Below are 6,130 nucleotides of genomic sequence, written 5' to 3'. Positions count from 1 at the left end.
GTTGCTTTTATATCCTTCCACTGTGTAAACTATTAGAACTCCTCTCTCCTACTCTCTCACTGTGCCTCTTCCCTTCCTCTCCTTCCTGTTACATGTAAGTCTCTGCTCAGTGACATCTTTTTCTTGCTCTCTCTCATCTGCTCTCGTCCCTACTTTTATTTGGACAGAAATATACACTGTAACTAAACACTCTTATTTGCTCTCTTACTTCCCATAATATCTTGTTTTGGCGTATTTAATGTGCCACTTTGAAAGCTTCATGTCTATAATGGTGATATTGTTTTATTTGTTTTATTTAACTTATTGATGACTGACCATGAGCATTGTTACTTGTACCAAAGATCCCTGCAACACATTTGCACCCAAAGTACACAAACTAAAGTAAGAACCTTTAGGAGCTACTTCTCAAGGAACTAAAAGCTTCTTTCAGCCTACTGTTGTCCACATTTCCACCAAGGGCAAAAGACCCAAGAAGCTGTCATATGAAAATGTGACGGCTTCATTTTTTTTGCTCAACTGTGCAAAAACAAGACCTGGTCTTAGTGGCGTTGTTCGGGTATCTTGGGGCTCCAAGCAAGAAATCCCTGGGGCCTCCACCCCACCCATGCACGGTGCTAAAATTTGGTTTTTGCACACATAAATGCACAATTTCTGGGACATTTGAGATGAATACTGAAAAAATAGATTAATGGTTCTCAAAGTGACGTCGAGGGACCAACAGAGGCCCAGGCCTATCAATAATCATCATTGTAAATAAATGGCCGGGGACTCAAAGCAACTGCCTGGCTTGCCTGTCCGCAAGCCCCGCCCCTGCCTGGACTTCAGCATCGGTCCATCTGTCATGTGCTTTCTTCCATGAGTCTGTGTTGATGTGTTGAAGTGCAGCAAACAAAAGACCAACTCATTTGTGACTGCACATTTTTTAAAATGATGGCTGAAATAAAATGCTGAGAGTGCTCGACCAATCAGTAATGCTAAGAGCTGCAAGGCCAAAAAGTACAACCTTTCTGGGGGGTGAAACAAAGTCCCTGGAACTAGACACTGGTCTCTGCGGTGGAGTTCCTCCAAATTTTCCTGCTGTGGAAACGCAGCTTATTAAGTATTGTGTGGTCAGCAGTCCCTCAGCAGGGACAACTAAGTACACACAATGAGGTCCAACACTAAACAGACAGCACTGGACACATAATCAGAATCTGACTGGGTTTGTTATATAAATAGAAATAATTAATGTCTCAATCTCCACATCAGCCAATCATGCTCTAGTCCCTCTGTCTCCTTATGGTCTCTATCTGTAGTTCTGTCTCTCTGTATCATTATCTTTCCATCCCCTCCCTCTAATGGTACTTGCTTAAGATAAGAACTGGAACAGGTCAAAGGGGAGAATGTGACTGATGATTTTCTACACAGCAGAGCAGTGTTGAATGACAGCGATCATCATCTGGCAGACAGCTACAGGTAGACACGAATATCAAATCTATAGAGGCTGTATCTTCATATATATCAGTTTGATACTAACTAAGTACACCATTCACCACATTAGCCAGTTTTATCTTGATGTACTCTTTCCATTTTCACATTATGATCTATCATATTGTACTTGTGTGTTTTATGGCAGGACGAGACAGAAAAGCAGACAAGCTGGCTGCTGAGGACCACTACCACCCTCCCCCGTGAAACTGGACCCAATAGAGCAAACATTCAACGGCAGATAGCAAGTGTGTGTGTGTGTGTGTGTGTGTGTGTGTGTGTGTGTGTGTGTGTGTGTGTGTGTGTGTGTGTGTGTGTAACAGACAGACTCTTGCAAATAGACATTCCACCCTCCTGCTTACTGTCAACAGTGTGTGTGTGCTGAGGAGTGTGTGAGAGATGGAGGTGTAACAGAGAGCTGTGGGAGATGAGGAGGGGGTTTGGTGAGGTGATTTACTGGAAGATTGTCCCCCCACCTTTTTGTCTTTCCCTCTCTTTCACACACACACACACACACACACACACACACACACACACACACACACACACACACACACACACACACACACACACACACACACACACACATACCCGACACCCCCTGAGGGTTTTATGTGAGTCTGCTGGGGGCAGTACAAGACACAGACGGCAACAAACCACTGTAGAGGTCACAGGTCACGGTATCAGCTCCATGAGTCATCTGAGGTTTGTCTGAGATTATGTCCACATGAATTGGTTTTTGAAAATGTGTGCTTGCTGCTACATTCGCTATATCAACCTATAAGCTGATCTCAGTTTGTACCCCAAGTGGCTATAAAACCTCACACTGCAGTAAGAAATCAATATTTTCCTACCTTTGTTTTTCATTGATTCAGTGTGTGACATCATGTTGCTCATTAAATTATAGTTAAACTGTAAAATTGAATTAAGGTTATTACATTGAAATGTGACTGGTCTTCATTTTGTTGAAGGCACCCTGAAAAGTCCCTGGAACCCCTGTGTGGGTCCCTGGACCCCACTTTGAGAACCACAGTTTTCCAGTAATAATGAGTCAGCAGGTAATGTGGCATGACCTTTATGAATCAGAGTGGTATTAAATGAAAAATTTCAGCTGTCGTCACAACAATAGATCTCTCTCTCTCTCACCCCTTGCTGCCTCCCACAGTCCTTTTTTACTGTTTTGATAATGACTGAATATGTTTTACTTCTGTGACGCTGGCTCCCTCTGTGCAGAGCTGAGGTTGTAAATGTCTAGTGTGATTGCTGAGGGGGAGAGGTCACACACATTTTCTTCTCATCTGGTCTTCAGCCAGTGAAGGTATTTGTTGATATTGCAGAGACATTTGCAAACACACTTCTTCCTCCGTGCAGGGTGTCTGCCTCAACTCATCAAGTGTGGATTAGGTCATGTAGCAGGCTAGTGGACATTGTGATATACAGTACATGTATGGACAAAAATATATCACTGTTGTCAAAGGCCAAACATCTGCAAAAAATAAGAGGCAAGAAGTGAAGAAAGTCACTTAGAGGCCATTTGCTCACTGTATTTTTTAATAACCTTCAAACAGATCTGAGGGCTCTGAACTACAAAAGCGGACTGTGACCAGAAAATCACAGTTATGTACATCCCCAAACCAGCTGGGGACATGTGAATATGACAGTGACTAAAAGAATCTGCCATCCCTCAAGAAGTGCTCATGAGCAGGGCACTGAAATGGAAACTTGTTTCACTGGCCAGATCCTTGGTCTGTTTGGTCTGAGTCTCATGGTAAAATTCAGGTATTAAAGACATGATCACACATGTGTGGGAGGATATTTTCACAGAAAGGTGCTGCACACTATGACTGTGAATACATGGCTACATACACACTTTCCTTTAGCAAGGCCTGGCTCAGATAGTGACAGCCAGCAATGGCACCTTATCATACGCTGTCCAAAATTTACAACAGAGGATCGGATTTCCCATGATAGAAGTTCACACACTGTAGTTCCACCCTCTGTCAATAGGGGGCCCCAGCACCCCCTTCCTGCACCCGTGAATGATAATGTTCATAACATAACATAACATAACATAACATAACATAACATAACATAACATAACATAACATAACATAACATAACATAACATAACATGAACTGACTGACATCTTGACAGAAGGCCTCCACAGAGAGTTGAACTTATGACATCACACCTTCTGTTTGATTAGCTTCTGATACTCAGTGCAATGTCCCATTAAGTATTTTGGTCAGTGGTTATTTTGAAAATATGAGGCATGTTCTGTACTTTCTGTATTTTAAAACAAGCATCCGGTACAGCACTTACTATAGGAATGTAGTGTGAGTAATGTTTCCTTTGTAAGCATACAAAAAACTAAAGCCACCATGAAAATAACCTCAACGTCACTTTATCGAGTTAAGGAATTCCCTTTTGTCTCCTCTTGAGTCAAGAGACCAAAAACTCAGAGAAGACTACATTATGTTACTAGAAGTTATCTGCCAAAACTTGACTTTTATTTGCTCTTTGTGTTTGAAAGAGTTTGCCACAGAGAGTCTATACAGCCTGTTTTCTGGGCAGTTCTTGGAAGTTTGATCTAAAAGTCACATTTCAAATGATTGCACATTATGCTAATAGTTATGGTATATCAAAAGTTTAACACCATCTGATATTCATTTCAACACATTTTGGTTAAATTTCAGATGTAGCTCTGTAACTTCCTCACACATGTCGTGACTGATACTTTCTTGGCTCGTCTTTGACTGTGGTCACAAATTACAACAGTAAAACAAAACTGAAAGAAAACAGATGTAATCAGTCCAAACACATCTCTGACTCAGGTGAGTCCAGGTGCACCATGTGTTGCACAACAACTCAAAACAAGGACAGACAAACACTGGCAATGACACACTCTGATGTAATGAAGCTTCTCATACTGTCTCTGTGGCTTTTACAGGAAAACATGACTGCATGACACAGTTCATAAAATGTCAGCGTATGAAGACAAAACAAATCCAGTGCACCTTTCTGTGTTCACAGGAAAATGTGACTCCTCCATATGCTCGATTCAAGATTCAACATTCATCACAAACTTTCCTCTGACAGTTATGCTTTAAAGAAGGTCATAGCTATTGTCTTTGATTAAAAACCAATTACTCTCGTGGCAGCACAGTGTTGTCATTGTCCATATGTTGTGTAAACTTTGCATTCTGAGTTTAACTGACGTCCATCCAGCGGTCATATTAGACTATTAAATTTACATCCGAACAGGAAGCTTGGAAATGCCCGATGTAAATCTTATTCAAATGAGTTTTCTTAGCGAGAAGGAGCAGCTATTCTGCGACACACCAACACCACTTCAGCCTCCAACTGGATTCTGTTCTTTTTTTTGTTTCAATGGCACCAGTGGTTTAATTTCAACACATTTTTTGGCATCAGTCTACAGCTGGCAAGATGAAAGCAGAATCCAGTGCTGTATTTAAGTGAATAATGCTTGATAGATGGTCATTAGGGAATAAGCTGTTTATAATTAAGTTGTTAATTATAGGTATGTTAGAATGAACATAGTGAAACTGTAAAGATGCCAGTTCAACCACTTTCCGCCTCGGTCCTCTCTAATTTCTCCGCCGTCGTCGTCCACATCCCCCTAAACAGTATTAAAGAGGGTAAGGGTACACACAGTACGCACACACACACACACACACACACACACACACACACACACACACACACACACACACACACACACACACTTACAATACCCTTGTTGCGTCAGTATTTTCCTAATATCACCAAAATCCATCTAATTCACATAAGCGCGCGCACACACACACACACACACACACACACACACACACACACCGTCTTTGACTGCTGGTTACAGACTGTAAACATTAACAAGAGGGCTCCAAGTTCGCCCACAGAGAACAGCTTACGTCACCGCTGCTTTAAACAGAACACAAATATGTCCGTGCTCCCCCAAACTCCCATAAACACATGCATGCACACTTACAGATGCAAACATCGCCTGCAGAACGCAGAGCTACACGAGAGAAGACTGCCAAACTGATCTGCATCTCAACATTTAAATGAGTCAGACTAAACGTGAATTAGCTTAACACAACACTGCTACTGATAATCAACTGGAAGTACATTACAGAGGCTGTCAGTTCACTGTGGCTTGCTCTTTCAGCTCATGAGGCCGGGGGCTCAGGTGGTGCTCAGGGCGCATAGTGAGCATGATCATGGCTTATACATTTCTGGGATGACTTTAATGATGGGATAGACCTTACACACGGTTCAAAGAATGGAATGAAAAAAAATATTTTGTGTCTATTGTTTTATATAATTATTCTATCAATGCATAAAAAATCAGCTTAATATTCTGTTGCAAACTTAAAGTTAATGTTGAATTCTCACCAAAATGTAAGGCCACTCATTCATTTCCAACATGGATATGAAAGGATAACTGCACTTGGCGTATCCCTATATTTTTTTGCCCTATGTAGGGACGATTTCCAGCTCTGATCATATAATTCCAGGTGTTGTTGCACCAATATAATTAGCTTCTTGTTGTCCATATCCACCATGTTTTGTCCTTGTGTGAGAAAAAGTTAAAACACTATAACTTTGGAGGACCGTCTACCATTACCTCCGCTTGTATTCTCT

This window comes from Chaetodon trifascialis, chromosome 9 (assembly GCF_039877785.1).
Source record: "Chaetodon trifascialis isolate fChaTrf1 chromosome 9, fChaTrf1.hap1, whole genome shotgun sequence".
Lineage (NCBI taxonomy): Eukaryota > Metazoa > Chordata > Actinopteri > Chaetodontiformes > Chaetodontidae > Chaetodon > Chaetodon trifascialis.
The sequence above is the reverse complement of the archived record's forward strand: the minus strand, read 5'-3'. Positions refer to the sequence as shown.